This window comes from Danio aesculapii, chromosome 23 (assembly GCF_903798145.1).
Source record: "Danio aesculapii chromosome 23, fDanAes4.1, whole genome shotgun sequence".
In the NCBI taxonomy this organism is placed as follows: domain Eukaryota; kingdom Metazoa; phylum Chordata; class Actinopteri; order Cypriniformes; family Danionidae; genus Danio; species Danio aesculapii.
This window is the reverse complement of record NC_079457.1, coordinates 14403172-14425129: the sequence shown is the minus strand read 5'-3', so window position 1 is coordinate 14425129 and position 21958 is coordinate 14403172. Positions and strand designations below refer to the sequence as shown.

The following is a 21958-nucleotide window of genomic DNA, read 5'->3' as shown; positions in this document are numbered from 1 at the left end:
AAGTTGCCATTGATATCACTGTTTCTGATGCTAGAAATACTGTAAGTTTCTAAAAGTTTTCTGTAGGTTTCTCAAAGGGGATCGCCTATCTGAAATCGCCTGTCTATTTGTTGTGTGCAAACTCTGTTTAATGCATATAAATACACGTGCTGTATGATTTGTTTCCAGAACTAAGAAAGTGCATTTGTTCCTGCAGATCTATTAAGTGCCATCTGCTGACAGAGAGTGCATTTGCATTTTTATTCAGCATGGCTACGGTTTTTGTTTCATACAGTTATTTTATGTAGCGTGACATGCTTTATTTATTTACTTTATGTTTGAAATTATACAATCTTATTTAATGAAGGAAAATGTTCAAAATAAATGCGAAAAAATAAGAAACTCCCCCTTCCCCATATGCCAGAAGGCATATTATAATTCCTAAACATTGTAAAAAGCAATTAGTTCATTCATTTATTTTCCTTCAGCTTAGTCCCTTTATTCATCAGGGGTCGCCACAGCGGAATGAACCCGCCAACTTATCCAGCATATGTTTTACACTGCGGATGCCCTACCAGCTGCAACCCAGTACTGCGAAACATCCATTCACACTCATTATAATATATATATAACCATGTTTATTCAATTCACCTATAGTGCATGTCTTTGGACTGTGGAGGAAACCAGAGCACCTGGAGGACATCCATGCCAACACGGGGAGAACATGCAAACTCCACACAGAAATGCAATCTGACCCAGTGACCTTTTTGCTGTGAGGCGAAAGTGCTAACCACTGAGCCACCGTGTCACCCAATCAATTAGTTACTTTGCTAAAAAAATGAGTAAACCCATTGCCTTCAAAGTGACAAGTTGACTTTACTTTAAAAATTGAGTAAACACATTGAACTTTAAAGCTGACGTAACTTTACTTAATAATTTTAAGACAATGGGTTAACTCAATTTTTTTAAGTAAAGTCAATTAATTTCTTTTTTACAGTAACTCTATCAATAACATACATCAAAACATAAATGTGTAAGAATTCAATATCAAGATAATGTGATTTATGGTAGAACTGGTGGTACACTGCATTTGCCGATGTCACGAAGTTGCATGTGGGGGGTTACAGTATGTAGTCTGTCCCGGAAATAGTGTTTTCAGTTTGGATAAAGTCACAGAAGCTGAGCATATGGAGTTCACCATATGCTTGGCACCAGCGTTTTGAACTCACATCAAGAGCAAGTCATTATGAATGTACAGCTGCTCTGTTTTGTTGTTTAATTTACAGTAGAAGGTTATTTTATTTTTTAAAATATGCTGACAACTAAGGTTAATTTCACAAATCAGTTTCTCAGAAGGGATGTAAAATAATTCTGAAGTTTTAGTATATATGTTTGATTTTATGTATGTATCCAGGTCTATGTATTTGAGAGTTTCGAAAAATCATATATGGAATAAAATCTTTACAATATATGCAATAATTATAATATAATATAATATAATATAATATAATATAATATAATATAATATAATATAATATAAAAAATTCTACATTTGACATTTACATCTACATTTTACTATTGGAAAGTATTTAGCTTATTTTGTCCCATAGGATTTTTTTTTTATATTTGTTTATTTTAATACTTTATTGGCGTTATAAACAGTAATTATGACACATTTCTCTGTGAAAATACAATAAGTTAAATTATTTGATATATTTGTCATTAATTTATAATTATGTTTTTTTTTTAAATGTAAAACTTATTTCAAAAAAGTTTGGTGCTAGTGACACCAAATTATTCCTGACGCTTCACCTTTTTAAAAAAACATGTCCCAATTCTCATACTGTCCTAAATGATATTTGAAAATATATTTAGTATGTCCCAAATCGTAGTATGTTGAAAAGAGTATGCCAAAGGTTACTGGATAATTTACTATTTTAGATAAAGATTTGAAGTGTAGAAGCGTCCATAAACTAACCGCTGATATTGCCCACAGTACATTACGCATTGGACCTGAATTCGATTAGAACTACAAACGCGGGTGAAAAGTGTAAATACACTACAAATATGATGGACGCGGGAGACCAACCGTCAAGTAGGCTTTGTTAAAGATGTTTGTATGACTGTTAATTAATATCTAGCCCACTGGAAAATAATTAAATCGCGTTTTCTGTGTTATGTTTCATCTGCAACAACAATACTGAACTTATATAAAGACGAGTATGAACATTATCTTCTGAATGCATAATTATCCAAAGACCTGAGGAGATTTCGCTGCATGAAAGACTAGTTGTGAATGGGATATTAACCTGCTGCTTCTCCGATAAGATAGGAAATTAAATATGAAAGAAATGTGGATGATTGGGCTCATATAACTAACAGCGCTCATATAACTAAGCAACACAAGGATCTGTTAACGAGGAAGTTGTATGTCCCAAAGCTTGCATACTCTTCTATTACACACTCAAAAGTATATAATTTTCCTTCACACAAAAAAGTACATACTTTTAAGGCGTACCATACTGTTAGTATGCGAATTGGGACGCATCAATGGACACTTTCACGTGAGCAACGGAACATTTCCGGGCACCCACAAGAAGAAATGCGTAAATAAGCGACTTGACTATAGATTTTTTTGGCACAAATATACTTCCATATTTCGCGCGCCGCGCTCACAAGCTCACGTTTTCGGTTAATGTACTATCTAAACATGGCGGCAGAGGAATGACAATTCAAATATCAATTATAAATATCGAATATTAATCGAGGAAATAATTTTTTCTCAATCTTCCTCAACTTCTGGTAAGCAGTTTTTAATGTGTCTGTGTACTTTTGTGTGTGTGTGTAATGTTTGGAAAAATGACAGCAATGTTTCCCTGCAGCAATCAGAGTAGTGCTGTTGATTAAATTATGTATGCTTTAATGTGGGTTCTTTTAAAAAAAGGTCATCTTTGAAAGAAGGAAGAGTTGCTGTCAGTAATTTGGATGCACTTTTTATCCTTTGCCCCCCCTTACAAAAAAAACCCACAGGAATCCTGCAGGAATGTTGTGCAGATTTCCTACAGGATTTTCAGCTCATTTTCCTGTAGGAATACCTGCAGGAAATTTATGCAGGGATTATTCCTGCAGGAATTACAATCCTACAGGTCTATTAAAATATACAGTTCCAGCAGGATTATCGTGCAGGACAGATATGAATTTAGAGAAATTTCACAATGAAACAATGTATTTTCACAATTTTTTATTAAAATTGTAAAAAAAAAAAAAAAAAAAGAAAGAAAAAAAGAAAAAAGTAGACCAAAGCAGAATCCAATTCACAGCAGGCTGCATTTACTCCATTTCCCTAAAAAAAGTAAAGAAAGTAAGTGGTATAGTTGGTGTAGGGGAGAATGCAGTCTTTACAGTATAAAAAGCATTACAGCTATGAATCCCCATAAACAACCAATGCATCCTTTTCACAAGACTGTTAAAATGTGTTTAACAGTCATCAGCATCCTATATACCTTAAAGTTTTTAATATTTAGATTTTTTAAATGTATGTACATTTATATGTATTTATGTATAATATAATCTTTGCGTCAAATTACAAAAAATAAATGATCGCTTATGCGAGGAGTATTTAATGAAGTGTCTATGGGGACAAGATCGTAGATCTGACATCATTCCCTCTTCAGGCTGCCGTTACCAGTCTCACACTATTTTATTTTCCTTTTTCTGTAAGTCTTGATAACACCATCCTGGGGTTTTCCTTTTATTATTTCAGCAAAAAGAATTGTAAAAAAAATGTTTTTGTTGTATTCTCCAATTCACAAATGTGATAATACAAGTGTGTGTGCGTGCGTGCGTGCGTGTGTGTACAAATTATTACCTTACTCGTAACTTGTGCTCATCATTTAATTTTTCCGAGTGCTGCCTTGATAACTTTTATTGGTACATCTGGAAATTTCTTCTGTGCTGTGTCTGTAAAATCCCCTCTCCTGAATATCCTCCTCCTGAGAGTTTCTTTGTTCTCTAAAGAGAAGTAAATACTTTAAAAAATACTTAAAAAGTTGAAAATACATATCTTCAATTATGATTAGGCATGGGCCGGTATAAGTTTCAGGTGGTATGATAACTTTGGATAAAAATATCACGATATTGTGATTACTGCTCTAAAATAAGTTATTTTTAAATATCCGAGTAAAAAACTTAAACTTAAACACAATATATTTTATTTTAGAAAAGATTTAAAATATTTTGTAACAGTAAACATGTCAGGCTAAATAATTACAATAAATCATTGACTTCTGCTGTCTTCATTAGTTTCAAAAACACAGATTACTTTACAACACATAAAAACCTTTACAAATACCTTAGAAACAGTCTAAAACTGTGGCTGGTGAACTTTCATCCTCATCGGCAACATCCACAACATCTCCAGGTTCAAAGTTATTTTTCAGTAGGTTCTTTTTAGGAACAATGTCAGGTCGGTGGCTCCTCCCTTCATTCCACTAGGACCCATGTTTTGCCCATTTTCTAACACAGATAGATAGATATATAGACAGACAGATAGACAGACAGACAAACCCACACACACAAACATATATACACACAAATAAATATCATTCATTTATCTGGTTGATTCAGCTGACTGTATCCATGACAACAGTTTTACCTTATGTCAACCTGCCAACAGGTAGTTTGCTGTCCGACCGGCGATCAAAATGATTTCTGAGGTAACAAAAAACGACATTAACATCAATTATAAGCAGTAAATGATAAAAATATAATTAATATAGCCATTTTTTTAATTAAATTTTGATATAGGCGCCGGCGGTAGTAGGCCTGGGTATATTACGTTAGCAATATACTAGTATTGTTAACGTGATCTCGGCTTTAAAAGGAAAAAAAGCATTTGTTTTGGTGTTACAAAGCAATTTACTGATTTAACGTTAAAATAGATAAGTAATTATAGCATTTTAACGATAAAATAACTTAAGAAAAGTACTTTACCTTCAGAAGACGGTTGGTGACAGTTGACTGACGTGCATTCGAATCGGCGACGTGAAGCGAGTCATCTCAATGAATCGGATCTTTTCTCTGAATGATTCATTTTTCCGGAGTTTATAATGTAAACTACATTGTTACGCCAGTAGGTGGCGAAAACGAGCGTCTTTTTAAGTGTGAAAGACTATCTGTATGAACCTGTAAAGCAGATTTATTAAAAACACACACATTCCACAAAGAATTTATTTTCTTAAAGAAAAAAGTATGTTTATAAATAATGTTTGTTTTAATTTGTTTAACAAAGTCCATTTGCCAAATAATACACACACATATTAGTAGTAGTCATTATTAACTTAAATATTGTAATTATTATACGTTTATAATATAGACCTTTACATTATTGGCAGCAATGTATTATCTAATTTCAATTTTGCATTTATATCTTATTTTATTTAAAATGTTTATAATAATGTACTAATTAAATTTACTCTAACACTGCAGAAAACACATTACGTTTACCAATCCAACTAACAATAACCCTAACCTGCTTTTTTAAAGGATAAAAATAGAATAAAAAGTGTACTTAAACGAAGAGGCACCAGTTCCAGCTGCCACAAAAAAGCAATGGACACAGAATAACATAGGTTGCTCAGGTCAAAAAGACAGAGAATCAGGGATAACAGCAACAAACATTTTAAAAGAAAAAGGGATAGACTCTGTCATATAATGCATAAAATGCACAGACATACATTCAACATGTGTCCACCTCACAGACAGGTCTTGCAGTTTTTTATTTTAATTTTTTGCATCCAACCGAACAGATGTTAGTTGAATTCAAATAGCTGAATTGACATTTTAATAAATGAAATAAAAAAGTATAGAAATAAAACGTAAAAGTGTAGAGCTTGTTTGTTTGCATATATGCTTAATTTGAATGGTTTAGAGTAATGGTTGATTTTTATAATTGCCTATAATCTATTCGTATACTTTTATTTATGTATTTATTAATTTTTTGTTTGTTTGTTGTATTGTTTATCTGTTAGAACTCATATTGTAATGCTACCAACAGCAAGTGACAGAATTTCTTTCTTTCATTCCAATTACAACAAATAACTCCTGCAAGTCCTGCAGGAATGATAAAATCCTGCAGGATTTGTCACTTGCTTGGATTCATTGTAAAACCTGTAGGAAATTCCTGCACATATCGTCAATGTGTCCTACAGGATTTTATAATTCCTGCAGGACAGCAGCTATCCTGCAGGGAAAAAAATTAAATCCTTCAGGATTCCTGTAAAAAGTACTGCAGGATTCTAAAACCTGTAGGAATTGCCTGCACATATTGTCATTTTGCCCTGCAGGATTTCATAATTCCTACAGGATACCAGCAGGTTCCTGCAGAAAAAATGAAAATCCTGCAGGATTCCTGTAGGCTATTTTTGTAAGGGCCTGGAGATGTTCTCTAATTGAAACAGCCTTGTTCACGAAAACAAATCATTTTCCTTCAGTGCTCGCTATCACTCAGCGCGACTATACGTAAATGGTGTTTGTCAAACTATTTTGAACACCTTCTACAATTTAATATCCCTCGTTTATCAATAGCTGACAGAATAACAGATCTTATGGAAATCAGCCATGGCTCCATCCATTCAGTCAACATCTGTCATCACAATTAGACTCGGTGTGGGTTCAGTATATGCATTTGTCCATATTCGTTTCATATACGTTCATTTACTAATCGTATTTACTGGATTCCCACATCACAAAATATTAATTCATAGTAAATAATATATAACAGAAGGCAATTCAATCATTACTTAACGCTAAAACATCTATCATAACATTATTTATCAATATGTGGACCTTTTTGTATTATTGGAAGCTATTTAAAAAATATATACAAATATAAAACAGGAAATAGGTTAGGATCGTTGCTATTGTTTACATCCCTCAAAATGGTCTATAGTAAAGCACTTGAATTAATGTTGTGTAACATTTGTATTACACTCAACAGTCAAATAAAATGAATGTAGTTAACTCAGGTTAATTCTACTCATTTGAAAAGAGTTTTGAACTCAGTGTTGAAGGTAATGAGTTAATTAAATACCTCATTACTTCAACTTAAATGAAATAAGTTCACAGTACTTATATAGATTTTTTTTTTATTCAAATGGTTTGTAGCAATCGGTTTCCTCAAACGGTTTGTGTTACCTTAACCTTTTGGGTTTTACAGTACTCAGTTGGTTTGAGTTCTCTTCATTTATCGGGTTTTACTGTGCTCAAATTGCTTCGTTTGCTCAAATGGATTTAGTTCACAGTACTCATTTGTAGTAGTTTTTTAACTTAAATGGTTTGTTGTAATCAGTTTCCTCAAATGGTTTGAGTTATCTTAACTTTTTGGGTTTTACAGTGTACTATGTATATTATATTTCAATGCACCACATTTCACTTGTTAAAAACTAGAGTATAGCCTACTACAATGTGTATTTGTTAACGGTTCACTGCAGTTAATTCTAGGGCTCCACATTATTAGAAAAATAATCATTGCAATATTTTGTATTTCTGTGATTATATATTGCGATATAAATTCAATTTCACCAGACGAATTGAATAGCCCTATTTGGAAACAATGTATTAATTTTCAATCGATCGTCATGATTTTGTAAGGGAACAAATCGTGCATGAAATGTAACATGCAAATATAAGAGTGAAATAAACAAGGCTTTATGGTTTTCAGGGTACAGTCTATTCGTATTCAGGTTCAGAGATATAAAAAAAAAAGCTAAATTTAAAATACCACTGCAAAGACTTTACTGTTTAAACATTCATTCATTCATTAATTCATTTTCTTTTCGGCTTAGTCCCTTTAATAATCTGGGGTCGCCACAGCGGAATGAACCGCCAATTTATCCAGGATAGGATTTACACAGCGGATGCCTTTCCAGCTGCAACCCATCACTGGGAAACATTCATACACACTCAATCACACACCTACACCATGGACAATTTAGCTTACCCAGTTCACCTATACCACATGTCTTTGGACTTGTGGGGGAAACTGGAGCACCCGGAGGAAACCCACACGAACACGGGGAGAACATGCAAACTCCACTGTTTAAATAGTTCAATATAATTATTTTCTATTAAACATTGTGTCTGAATGCTCTTAGTGCTTAAAACCATGTGCAAATGATAAACTTTTACTCTATTAAGTAACTCCACAAATATCATGTATTTTGAACTGTGGCTATATATTTCCAGTATAATCATTTATACAACAGTTCTTTCTGGTTCTTGAATCTTACTGGCTGATAGCCATGCAATATTCTGCCAGTAACAGCACTTCACCCTTTACCCTTGTGTAGTACTCTACCCACATACAGCAACAGAGGGCACTCTACAGTTTGACAAATATTGCTGCTGTTGGGCAACAAAATGTACTTTTGACTTTTTTAGTCAAGAATGTAGTTGTTTAGATTGCAACTATGCAGTTTATTTATAAGGATAGTGCCTATTTTAAAATATTTATAATTTCTAAGAGACAGTGTGTCAGGGGCCATTAGCCTCATTGAGCAGACCAAAGATGTTGTCCATCCACAAGATGGTGACAGAGACCCGTAATAAGCCCTTAGAGGATAAAACAGCGTAATTCCTAACTACAGCTAATCAAAACATTATTAAACAGGTAAGTGATATTCTAAGTCGATCTCACTCTTTTGTATGTTGTAGTATTTATACCATATAATTATATTAAATTAAGTGTGAGATGGAACCATCAGGAATGTGTGTTGTGTTGGCAGAAAGAAAAAAGAAATGCCCGCATGTGTTTAGTGTTTTACTTTATCACAAACACAACAGCAATCTGCTTTTTTCAGGGTTAATTATTGTGATATCCTGATTGCAACAGAGAAATACTGAAGACTGTAATGCCGTTCAGCCTTATAATCTTAAAATGTGAGCAAAATCACCTGTTTTGTCATCACATTAGACATTACGCTTGAGAATCATTCAAATACTAGCTCTAAAGTGATGTTTGTGAATTAGTAACAGTATCTGCTGTTCTGATCGTCAGCTGCAGATGTGAATGAATGGCTGAAGTAGTTCCTCATACAAAAGGGTTTTGAGACTCTTTGTGTTTGATTTTCTTTTTTATACACACGATTATGCCGTCAAACTGTTGTATAAACACAATATCACATGAGTAGCAGTGCGACGTGGCTGTATATTGTCACTGGTGGGACACTAAGGCAAAGCCAATGCACGCCTCCCACCAGTGATGATATAAAGCCATATTGCACTGCTACGAGTGTGATATTGCATTTATACTACAGTTCGACGGCATAATCGTGTATATAAAAATATATGCGATATTGTTCGTGTGATATTGCTCATATATATATATATATATATATATATATATATATATATATATATATATATATATAATCCTAAACTATTCCAACTCAATATTGCAGATGTGCACATTGTGGTATTGATGCTAAAACTATATATGTTTGCAGCCCTAGTTAATACTACAGTATGTTGTAGAATAATTCATTAACAGAATGCTGGGTAATACTTTATTTTGATGGTCTCTATTTTACATATTGTTGACTAAAATGTTGCGTTGCAACTACATGCCAATTACTTCTCATTTGAGTATTAGTAGACTGTCTGCTTAATATCTGTTGATACTGCTCCTTCAACAGAAATTTAACTGACTATAAGAAACTTTGCAAGTACAATTTACACTAACCCTAACCCCAACCTAACAGTCTACTTATAATCTAATGAGAAATAGTTGGCATGTAGATGCAATGTAAGTTAAATTCAACAAAATGCATTAAAAGGGCCATCAAACTAAAGTGATACCAAGTGTTGTACTATTTACATACGGTATAATATACACTACATACAGTATAATATACACTCTACTATTAAAGTGAGTTTTAGTAAAAAAAAAAACACTATAATGTTTACCTTAAATGACTACAGTATTTTTTTATGTGGGTTGCAGGTAATTTGTTTGCTTTCTGAGCTTTGAAAGACGTGTTTACTTAACAGGACTCCACCATATGTTTCAGAATTATGCAAATCTCAAATGCGCCTCATTAGTTCTGTGATTTGGCTCAAAGTGATTTTTCATCATGGCCAAACACTGAAGTTCAGTAGTTCCCATGAGTCATATTTATGAATTACTCCATCCCCAAGAGCAGCCGGATTCCCAAGAGAGAGAAAAAAAGTGAAAAATTGCACTGTTGCTTCAGTTAATGCTTTCCAGCTGGAATGGCAACCATCAGTAAAGCGAGACACTCATGTCAATGAGACGTCAATGAGATGTGTGTGTGTGTTTATTTTGCATGCATGTGTTTACCTAAACAGCTTTTCGATGAATATGTGCATTTCCCTTGGAATAATAAAAATAATACACATTCAACTAATATAATTTTTTTTAAATCGCAAATTGGATGGTTATTTTTAATGTTAGAATTAGGGCTGCACGGTATTGGAAAAAACAGACATTGGGATATTTTGTTTTTCTGCTATACATACAGCGGGGAAAACAATTATTAAACACGTCGGAGTTTTTTCCTGGGAATAACATCTCTAAAGGAGCTGTTGACATGGAATTGAACCCGATTTTGGTAAAAATCCAAACAATACAAACAAAAAATCTGAAAAAGGAGAAAGAACTGAACTACTGGAATGTATTGAATACTTTATATAAATGTCTTTTTTGGTGATGGCAGCTTAAAGACACCTCTCATATGGAGAATGAAGTCACATGCATTGCTCACGTGTGAGTTTTTCACAGACTTCAACAAGGTGTAAAAATCTTGATGATCCTGTTGGTCCGGTCTATCAAATCTGAGCTTTTAATTTGTATTTTATATTGGATTCACATTAGGTGGTTGGGTGGGCCATTCTACAGCTTGATTTTTTTTCTCTGAAAGCATTTGAGAGTTTCCTTGGCTGTGTTTTGGATTATCGTGTTGCTGAAATGTCCACCTTGGTTTCATTTTCATCATCCTGGTAATGCAGATGTTGGACTGAAGCAGCTAATATGAATTCACGCTGAGGAAGGGCAGAGGGTTGCAGCTGTTGTCTGGGCTTTCACTGCTTTTCTATACCTCCCTTTCTTCATGTGTTCAATACTTTTTCTTTTGTAAACTAATTAGTTTTGTTTTCTTTGCATATATGGATTTCTTTGGCTGTTACCAACATCCGGGGAAAAATGTCAAGTCAACAGCACCTTTCGAAATATGTTTTCTAAGAGAAATGGTGACGTGTTCTATACTTATTTCCCCCTTTGTGTTGCGATATTGTGTATACTTTCACCAGATGAAATGAACGGCTCTATTTGGAAATATTTCATAATTTTAGATTAATTGGGATGATTTTGTTGTTAAGTGCACCTGCATAACATATAATAAACCAAATCACTAGCATTGATACAGTGAAGCAAAGATGCAAATGAAATGCACAGAATTTAATCATTTCATGGGAGTCTAGCAGTATTCAGGCAAAATAATAAGCAAATGTAAAATATCACTGTATAGTCTACATCGTATAAATATCTTAAAGTTACAAGCATTATAATTTGTTGCCTGAAGGTTTTAAACTGGCCTGGAATGCTCACAAGCCTTAAAACAAATGCAAATGATAAACATGTTGGTTAACTTTGGATACATTTTGCAGGGAATCCACAAATCACATATGTTTTCAATCTCGAATGAGTGTGTATGGGTGTTTCTCAGTACTGGGTTGCAGCTGGAAGGGCATCCGCTGAGTAAAACATATGCTGCAATAGTTGGCGGTTCGTTCCGCTGTGGTTACCTCTGGTTACCTCTGATAATCAGAGACTAAGCAGAAGGAAAATTAATTAATGAAATCAATGCAGATTTGAATTTCTCAAATTCGTCTTTCTATTCGCCACTGGTCAATAATAAAGGCAATTACTTATAACCTTACAATGTATTTATTTATATAAAATATAAAATTTATATGAAAATAACATTGTGACAAGATGTTTTATTATTTAGATCTTGCTGTTCCCTTTAATCCATTACAGTACAGAATATAGCTCTTGTCCTGAACATTGAAGAAGCATCTGTCTATGAAGTTATTAGAGCAGCTGATTGTAGTATTGGTACCTTGTAACCAACAGTAAACAAGGCAAGCCTAATGGGGTTGTTGCTAGATCAGAATATGGTTGCGGGCGGAAGTTAACGAAAATGACTTATATTATTTATGAAATTTCCCATTAATTGCATTTTATTAACGTCTACCCCCACCCCAACCCTAAACCCAACCGTCACAGTAATGTAAAAACAGTAGTTGTATTGATTTATTATTTATGTTATCTATTAAATTACCCAATAAATTGTATTTTTTTAACGTCTACCCTCACCCTAACCCTAAACCCAACAGTCACAGTATTGTAAAAATATGAATTATTGTTATACAGTGTCATAAAAAATGCTGCTACATTGATGTGCGTATCGCACTTCCAGTCGGCCGTGTATCCTATCTAGACTTTACCGCCTAATGGAGTCACGTGGATGTACAATTTACCCCATCAGAGTTTGTTTGGCAAATGTGTTTCCATCCCATATTATTCGCATTGTCCAAAACCACCTCAAGTGAGCATAAACACTTTTTATTTTTAAATTTAGGGATTTTTATTACAAATTTGGCACTTTCATCACACATTCTCACACTAAACTTCAAAACGCGCATTAACATGGTGATTGATAGGCTTTTTGTTACAAGCTATTCAATCATTGGGAGTAAAAAGGCAATCAATCTCCACTATTGATAAATCTATACTATTTGACCAAAGCATTTAATCCCAAAGGAGGTCACAGGTCACCATATTGCACAAGTGTTTTTGTTTCTCTCAGAAAATATGCACACATGACAACATTTGTCTCAGAGTGTTCGCGTTAGCTCCCTGCTGTTTTTTTAATTATTTCCCACAGGAGTTCTCCTCACTTCCCATGGTATCGATCTCCTCTGCTAGTTCTGTGGTGTTAAGAAATTTCTAACATGATGTACATTATCAGACCTTTAAACATGTTTCTCTCCCTCCTATAGCATGGGAGCATCTTTGATGAGATTGTCGCCCACGCGGAGCATTGCTTTCTGCAATGCAGGAGTGGCACAATATACGTGACTGACAGCTTTGTAGAGGCGCTGCTCTGTGAACTGAGCGCTTGAGTGGAATACAATGAGAAATCTGTCTGTTTGGGACTCTGCCCAGACGAAAATGTGTCACTTTGACACCAGTGCCAGGGTTTTTGAAGGCCAGCCTTTGTCACTTTTTTCTCCATGGCTCTATTTGTCAGATCTCTTTTCTAAACAGCTCTTGGAATTGTAAAATTTCTTTTGATCTGGATTAGCGATCGGCTAATGTGGGTTTTTAAGGCTGATATCTATGGGTGGGTTGTATTTTGCTTCTGTTTGTTTGTGTGGTCTGGGAATTTGGACCAAAATAATTATTCACTGGAGTCTGATTTATCTTGCTTTAAAGGGATAGTTCACCCAAAAAGGAAATTATGCCATCAATACCTCACCCTATAATTGTTTACAAACCTTTATGAGTTTCTTCTGCTAAACACAAAAGAAGATATTTTTAAAAAATGGTGGAAACCTGTAAGCATTGAATGCCACAGTATTTGTTTTTCTTATTATGAATTTTAATGGTCATCGTTTTTTAGCTTTCTTCAAAATATCTTCCTTTGTGTTAACAGACTAAAGAAGCTCATAATGGTTTAGAACCACTTGAGGGTAAGTAAATAGTGAGCAAGCTATCTCTTTAAGAAAAAAGCCTTCTATGTTGTAGAGTTTACAGCAGAAATCTGGAAATATCTTCTGAAATGAGATGGATTACACCTGTATTGAAATTTAATGAGCAACTTTATGAATATGGCAAAAAACAGGTATTCCTGAGCACTCTTTTCTTTTAATGGTAGCATCTTGTGACAGTACAACCTGTTTTTGATTCATGTATATGTCTTGGGTCCATGTTGCATTCTAGGACTGAGCAATTAATCAGAAGGAAATTGCAATCGTGATTGTTGAAAGCTGCAGTTGTCATGCACCTCTTCTCAGGGAACCGCAGTTGTGTAATCAGTACAAACTCCCAATTCCAATTCTACCCCTTAGCCCTTCCCCTTTAGAATTGGTGTTCCAATTTTCTTTTGCTTGGAGGCATAGGGGTAAGGTTTTCAGGACCACACTACAAATGAAAGGGTATTAGACATTTCCCTGACTACACCAGCTAACAGCAACATGATGGCTGCAAAACTGAGCAAGGTGACCCACAATTGTGAAAGAATGGGCATTATTAAGGATTATTAATACAAATAATCATTTGCTTTATTACATTCATAATTATGTTATGGTGTTAAGGTCACAACCTTCAAAGAAACATTTGGAAAAACTGTAAATTTTGCCATTGATAATCCCTTAATAACCGCTGCGAAATATTACACCACATATTGTAAATTCTGATAAACTCACCTGATTACTTGATATACAGGCCTGTTGGCTGTGAAAATGCCAACCTAGGCTCATTCTGAAAAAGTACCTCTATATACATTTCTGGAGACCGCCAAAGTTTTCTCGCATTTTTTGTTTTCGTGAATCCACTAGATGCCGCTGTGTATGCTTTTTGAGAGCTTAAATTTATCTCGCGAGTGCCATTCGTGCCTGCTGTTCTTGTGTAAATCAACCAGAGGACGCTGTCGATTAACTGTTTGACTGACTGAAGGACCGATCGACTGACCCACCCTCCTTCCCTAAACCCAACCAATAGTGTTTTAAAAAGCACAGATTGACTCAAAATTACTGACAAAATGGACATTTAAATCACCTTCGATTAAACTTGTCGCCAAGTATGGAAAACCCTGATATTGAATGATTTGTGATAAGAGTAATGATAGCTGGAGCCGAACTTTCATATTAATTTATATTCAAGTTTTATATTAAAGTTTATTGAAGACAGCACTGCTTTCCTCATAACTGTAATTCACTCGCAATATAACATGTGTGCTTGTTTGATGATCTTCTCATTTATGATGCAGGGTTCTCCCCTGTTTGCCAAAACAGTCATTCTAATTAGGAGTCTAGTATCATTTCAGGGCTCAAGGGACCAATGGAAGCAGAGCTGATGAAGCTTTAACACAGAAAGTACTGGGCTCTCAGCCCATAATGAGAGAGACGCCTTTGAAATGAAAACAGTGTCAGTCTTGTATTCAACAGTGTGAACAAATTACATTAATTGTGTTGTCATGGCTGCCACTGTAACTATAGGGGAAGCCTGAGTGGGTCACCAGCTCATCCTGCAAAAGAGCATCATCTTAAGAACTGTTTTGTCTTGTTTTATCACTAATTTCTTAATTATAGGCTTCATTAATTAACGTTACATGTTTGCTTAATACAAGTAAAGTATTTCAAATGAATTCAAATTAGGCTTATTTTGGATAAATGTTTCTGAAAATCTGTAATTGTCATTTTGTTTTTTCAAAATGGCAAATAATTAAAATTGTTAAATGTTTGTAATGTTTTTTATCTTTACATTTTTAAAAAAATTATTTAGTATATCTCTTTTGCTCACAATTAAATAATTTTATTCTGTTTGAATATAATTTAAATGTAGTTTACTTGATTTTCAGCATCGTTACCGTCTGATCTTTCAGATACCATTCTAATATGCTGATTTTTTGTATAAACATATTTCTTGTTATTATTAATGCTGAAATCAGTTGCGCTGCTTAATTTTTTATTGTAAATTGATCCTTTTTTGGTATCGCAACTGAACGGTGGTACGTTTTCTTTGGAAAACAAGACAATTGCTAATTAAGATTTTAAAAATACCGATTTTTGTGCAAAATAAACTAAAATACTGATGCCAACCATCGAAGACGTCAAGGACAACACGTACACTTAATACACAAATACACTACATTGAACATGTACACATACCTGTACACATCACCAGAATTGGGTGTAATGTGTTCCACAGTAACGTGTTACTGTGTTCTAATTACATTTTTGAGGAACGCAGTAATGTAACGAATTACATTTTAAATGTGTGTAATTTGATTACAGTTACTAAAATCATTATTTAAATTACAAATATAGTTTTAGAAGAAAAACATGCTTCTTTTAAATCACGTTTTCCGCTGCAACGTCAGCTAATAAGCATGCTCTTTTAAATTACTGGAGAATGCAAGCTGAAATGATTTCGGACAAGAGTGGTTGCTTCTTCAAGTGGAAATACAGACATTACTTTGATTTCATTGCGCAAAATCCGAGCATGTGCAATATGTGCTCCGAATAGGTGCACAAGCTGCGTGCCTCCATTGAAATTGCACGCGCTCGGATTTTCCAGGGGAATCAGTTGGAAAACCGCAAGTCACGTGACAAGAACTATATAAATACAATATACATATTTTTGTAGACTTAATTACATATTTCTCAGACAAACACAGAACACCCAAACACTGCAGTGCTTTTTCATACTATAGATGTCAGTGGTTACAGGTAAAAGACAAGTTTGGAACAAGTGAATGATGAAAGAATTTTAAGTTTTGGGCAAATTTTTTTTATTTATTTGAATATGTCAAGCTGCTGTGATCAAACTATTGTAATGTTTTTCGGTGAATATTAAATTACTGAAAGAGCTGCAGTTTATTTTGTATTTTTATAGGTCTATTTTGTATGTTTTAAAAGTAACTTAAAAGTAAAGTAATTAGTAGTCTGATTACTTTTTGCATTAAGTAATTCGTAATGTAATCAGAAAACAATTTTCCAGTAGTAGTTGGTCATTTGTAATCTATTACTTTTTTAAAGTAACTTACCCATCACTGGACATCACCTATGTAACTGCAGGTTCATTACGTTTATATAATAACTTTTAACTGTTAAAAGCTATTAGTTACTTGTTAATTAGTTAAAGTTATTAGTAACTAATACATTTATGGTTCCTATGACCTTAACTTTGCTGATTTTGACTGTAATGCAATAATAACCTTTTGTAAAACTGCTTTGAAACAATAATTATTGTGAAAGGGCTATACAGTTAAACTGGAATTGAATATTGAGCTGATTGTGGATCTGCTTGATGTAAGGCAGGGGCTTTATAATCTGCAAGCACTATAGATCTCTGGAATCTGAAAAGAGGCCAGTCGTGTGAACCTTTTATTTCTGCTGCATGAGTGCAGATAGATTTATCAGACACTATCTGCTGCTGTTTTAATTGTGTGAAGCAGCCAGCAAGATCTATTAATAATGAGCCTCTGGCAGGAATCCATGCTGGCAACCTCTGAAGCTTTTGAAGTTATCTTTTTGTTTCACAACAATGAACAGCATCCAAGAACTCCGAGACTCTAATTAGACTTTGTGAATTTAGGCCACAGAAACAGATCTGCTAATTTCCTTTGTGTATGTCTGGAAATATTTACAATTGTCAGCACTTCAATATTAAAGTTGGTGTAAGCTATGTTTGTCCCTCTCGCAACAATTATAATTGTTTCCAAATATGCTACAATCCAAGTGTGCTTACTGCATAAGTCATGTATACAGTGTAATACTATACAAAAAAAAACCATAAACAATCTTCCAAGCAACATGTTGCATAAAACTACAGAATTTTGATACTCGGTTCACAGTCTGTTGAATTTGAAAATCATACAGATACACAATATTTTATGCACATTGATCATCTGATTTTTGGTTTATACCACTTTCTAAAAGACCTTTTAGCATTCCTTCATTCATTCATTCATTTTCCTTTGGCTTTGTCCCTTTATTCATCAGGGGTTGCCATAGTGGAATGAACCGCCAACTTGTCCAGCATATTTTTAACGCAGTGGATGCCTTTCCAGCCATAAGCCAGTACTGGAAAACACCCATACACACTTAATCACACACGCATTCACACACTATGGCCAATTTTGTTTATTTAGTTCACCTATAGCACATATCTTAGGACTATGAGGGAAAACGGAGCACCCAGAGGAAACCTACATGAACACGAGGAGAACATGCAAACTCCACACAGAAACGCCAGCTGGCCCAGCCGGGACTCAAACCACCGACCTTGCTGTGAGGCGACAGTGCTAACCACTGTTGCCACCTTTTATTATTTAAAAAAAATCCATCATCATGTTGTGATGAGTGTCTTTTTGATGTGAAATCTTAACTGATTAACACAACACAACACAAGCCCGGACTCGAACAGCAAACAAGGCAAGCATAGTGGAGTCACATACAGTAGTTGTAATTTTTGCTACATGAGATTTTACTTGGAAACATGTTCACAGTTTATAAATGTTGAATTTGGTAATTATACATATACACAAAATAAAATATTGATCATTTGATTTATGGTTTATACCACTTTTAGCAAGTAAAGGAACTTTTTGCATAAAAAATCCATCATCATGTTGTGATGTTAGTGTCTTTTTGATGTGAAATCTGATTTTTAAAATTTTTTTAAGATGAACACTTACTGTAATAACATGGCGTTTTAATATAAAACTTAGCATTCAAACATTATCTTGTAAGACGTATTATTGGTACTGTAGGTATAGTGTGACAACTGATATTGATATGTGGTTTATGAAAGTGGATTGTTATCCAGTTCTGAATTTTATTCGCTTGGTTTCCATCCTAATGCGAAAAGAAGCTTTGTAAAGTTCGCAAAACAGAAAAAGTCCCAGATGCGAATTAGCAGTGCTTTCATTAAGTTGTTAGAGTTGCTCACTGTAGTATTGGGAACCTAGTAACCAACAGTAAACAAGGAAAGCAGAATTGAGTCACATAGGTGTGATTTTAATTAGAAACATGTTTTCATCTCTCTTTGCATTAACCCTTTTACACACAGGTTCAAAATCACCTTAAGGAAGTGAGTTTTTTTTTAATATATAAAAATATTACTAATTTCTCATGCAATACTTTAAAATGTGCATAAACACTGAGTTATGAAAACCAAGCCAATGATTTATATTGCAAACTCTCAGAATTCCTTATTACCAGGGGCGGATTTGGTGATTTGAGGGCCCTAAGCAATTGCAGTCATGGGGCCCAAAAGCCCTAATATACACCCTTTGTATTTATTTATTTAGTTTGTTTGTTTGTTTGTTTATTGTGCTGTCTTTTTCTTATGTCACTCAATTTCCTTTTCCAAATAAAATAATAAATAAGTTGTTAACTAAATAACTAAATCTTGATCCTATTGGACTGCTCCATGATTGGTGTGGGGAGGCAAATTTGCACGAATGTAAAAACAAAAATTGCATTATAATTTTACTTGTTAGCTACCCTCAATATACAAAATATGACAGACAACATTGTTATATATCATTTATAGCTATAGTTTATATAGGTATTTATTGAGGGCCCCCAAATTCCATGGGGCCCTAATCAGCTGCTTAACTCACTGATTGGTTTAATCCACCCCTGCATATTACTTTTTTGTGACATTTTGTGTGTGAGCTCTATATTTTATCATTACCCATAAAAGCCTGATATCTCAAAAATGATATTATTAAAACAACAACAATGTATTATTAAGGTAATATGTTTGCATTAGTGCTCAATATGGGTGCACTAATATGCATTTATTTATAAGTAATGCACAGACAATCAAGAGTTAATATTTCCTTCATGATGAGCAAAGTTGCTGATGAGGTAATCATGAATAAATGAATGATTACCGCATCAGCAATGTGTCATCATATGTTAATCATTGTCAACATATAACACACAACTTTGTATTGGATTTTACAGTGCTCTGTTGTGGCATGATAACAGACACGACTGGTTTTGACATTAATATTTGTGTGTTACACATCATTGAAACACATTCTGTGATATTACAGTCATTGTGCAACTTGAGTTTATTCTTTAGTGAGGATGCCAGAACTCAAAATCATGACATATTACTTAAAAAGTTAATATTCCCAACAACTCATAACATAATGATATCTTTGCAAATCATTAGCTAATGATTAATTAAAGCAGCTACTTGGAGGATGAAATGATCTGACCTTCTGTGTAATTACCACATTAATTAGTTAATACTATATATAATGGTAAGCAATTAATATATGACAAGTTTAATTATCAATATTACTTAATCTATTACTCAGATTAAATATTTATTAGTTATATTTATAATCATTTATGCATGAATCATACATTAACTTATGATTGTCTGTGCATTAGCAGAGCCTTAATTAACCATCATTAGTTATCATGTCAGAAACCATCATGTCAACTTTTATTTGCGGTTTTAATCACTCCTAATATGTTTACTGTGATGTACACTGAGCTACCAGATAGAACAGAATATTGAAACATTTTTGTTTTACAGCAGTAGATATCGTGATATGATTAATATATCATCAACGATGTTAATAGCTACAAATAATCATAATTAGGATGATTTTGTAAGGCAGTGCATTTGGATGAAATATAATAAACAAATCACAAACATACACTGAAAACCCTAATAAGTTGACTGAACTAAATTAATTGAGTAAACTCATTGCCTCAATATAATTGAGTAATGGAGTCTCCCAAAACTTCATATTTAAGTTTATTTAACTTGCCGGTTTTGTAGACTATACTTAAATTGTTCAGTTCACCAAACTTAGCACTTAAGTAGATTATACTTAAATTGTTCAGTTCACCAAACTTAGCACTTAAGTAGATTATACTTAAATTGTTCAGGTCACCAAATTTAGTACTAAAGTAGATTATACTTAAATTGGTAAGTTCACCAAGCTTAGTACTTAAGTAGATTATACTTAAATTGGTAAGTTCACCAAACTTAGTACTTAAGTAGATTATACTTAAATTGTTCAGGTCACCAAACTTAGTACAAAACAAAAATATGTAGTAAAATATTATTTACTGTCATCATAGCAAAGAAAAAAATAACTCAGTTATTAAAACTATTATGTTTAGAAATGTGCTGAAAAAATCTCTCCATTAAACAGAAATTGGGGGGAAAAAAAATAATAATCCTGATTTATTAGAGTTTCTGTTTAATGAAAAGGTTTTTTTTTTCAACACATTTCTAAACATAATAGTTTTAAGAACTCATTTCTAATTACTGATTTATCTTTGTCATGATGACAGTAAATAATATTTGACTAGATATTTTTCAAGACACTTCTATACAACTTAAAGTGACATTTAAAGGCTTAACTAGGTTAATTAGGTTAACTAGCCAGGATAGGGTAAATAGGCAAGTCATTGTATAACGATGGTTTGTTCTGTAGACTATCGAGAAAAAAATATATAGCTTAAAAGGGGCTAATTGTTTTGACCTTAATATGGTTTAAAAAAATTTAAAAACAGTTTTTATTCTAGCTGAAATAAAACAAATCAGACTTTCTCCAGAAGAAAAAATATTAAAGCAAATACTGTGAAAAAAATCCTTGCTCTGTTAAACATCATTTGGAAAATATTTGAAAAAGAAAAAAAATTCACTGAAGGGCCAATTATTTTTAATAACTGAATGTGCATTTTCAAAATTTATGCACATCTTGGCGTTTCCATTAAGCATTATTTATTAAGCAATATTCCAAAATGTGCATAAAAATAGGTGGATGGAAACATAGCGATTGTATAACCCTGTGATCTGTGACTACTGTGGATTCGCAAATTTCAAAATGGATTGCTGAAACAATAAATTGTGCAGCCCTACTACCACACCGTCAGAAGGTGTTTGTGTGAGAAACTGCGGGTCGTTGGCTCTCGTTTTGTCCTCAGACAGCTGAGGTTAAGGAGTCTGCCAGAATGCCAGCTGGTTAAGTTATGAGTTTCATCCCCCTCTCTACTAGCCCATCTCTCATTCACCTCTACCCCTGAGGGAAGGTGAGAAGAGGTGGTTTAGCTTTCTCCCTTTGAAACCACAAACATAAGACACCGAGATAATGAAGACTAAGTTTTATGGACAGTCAATGAGTAAACACTC

At 33.7% G+C, this 21958-nt stretch overlaps 1 protein-coding gene and 1 long non-coding RNA gene across 3 annotated transcripts in view; one reads left to right on the top strand and one right to left on the bottom strand.

The window, feature by feature from the left end:
- LOC130217083 (inactive dipeptidyl peptidase 10) overlaps window positions 1–21958 on the top strand; it is a 132269-nt gene that overhangs the window by 19054 nt on the left and 91257 nt on the right. The gene's annotated exons all lie outside the window — the stretch shown is intronic.
- Window positions 3271–5111, bottom strand: LOC130217084 (uncharacterized). The gene is made up of 5 exons (XR_008835853.1): window positions 4972–5111; window positions 4634–4689; window positions 4331–4494; window positions 3848–3990; window positions 3271–3322 (listed from the first exon to the last, which is right to left on the bottom strand). It is a non-coding gene; the product is annotated as an uncharacterized LOC130217084 (long non-coding RNA).